Below are 944 nucleotides of genomic sequence, written 5' to 3'. Positions count from 1 at the left end.
ATGGTGATAAAGGGTGCGTTTGTTTACTTGTCCGATTACTAATCTGATTAATCCAAGCGTTTTTTGAGACACATTTGACGTCAGAGGCTAGTCGGATTATCCCCACAAACGCTCAGGATTACTTGTCTGTGGGCTACTTGTGTAAACAAGTTTATTTCTTGTGTAAACAGGATTACTTGTGTAAACCCCCAAATAAAAAGATTATTTGAGGATTGTGACGTCAATGCTATATATTTTTTTAAATGGATAAACATGTGAAATCGTTAAGTCTAGAGAAAAGACAAGGAAACTGTAAATAATAGAAATAATCTTAGCTTTTCAGTGACCTGTAAGTAATATTATGCATATTCCTTAGTATCTAAAGGGTTTTTGGTGTTCTAGGCCTGTCTTGCATAGGCTAAGCTTCATAAGGAGTCAGAAGAAAAGTTTTTTTGTTATTAAAAATGTTGATTCTTAGGGAGGCAGCTATCACATTGGTGAGTTAGTCAAATGTTATTATATGAAACAGGCCTAGTTTCTAAACCATCCTATAATTATTAGTTGGAAAAAATTTAGAATGATTAGGCCAATACCTATAGCCTTTTATATAGTCTATATTTGTTGAGATTGCTATTTAAACTGGATTTTTAAGATACAGTAGGGGTAAAATTTTACTTTAGCTACTTTTGGCTATCTTTGAAAGAGGTTAGGCTAGGAAAATGAAACTTTCAGGGATGTGTCTATAGGCTAAAGTATGTCCCAGGAAGGTATTTTGAAGTACCTACTTCTACTTCTTTTCCCTCTAAAGGGTCCTGAAATTTTTGGGTGCCTTATTTTTTGGTTATCAGTTTCTTTTTCTCTGGCCTTAGTTCTTAATTATTCTGGCCTTAGACAACTCCTGTTGATTGGGCAGAACTTTAAGCCATAACACTGTTTTTTTCTAATTCTAGAAATAATCTTTTATG

Source organism: Artemia franciscana, unplaced genomic scaffold (genome assembly GCF_032884065.1).
Source record: "Artemia franciscana unplaced genomic scaffold, ASM3288406v1 Scaffold_933, whole genome shotgun sequence".
In the NCBI taxonomy this organism is placed as follows: Eukaryota; Metazoa; Arthropoda; class Branchiopoda; order Anostraca; family Artemiidae; genus Artemia; species Artemia franciscana.
Note: the sequence above shows the minus strand (reverse complement) of the source record.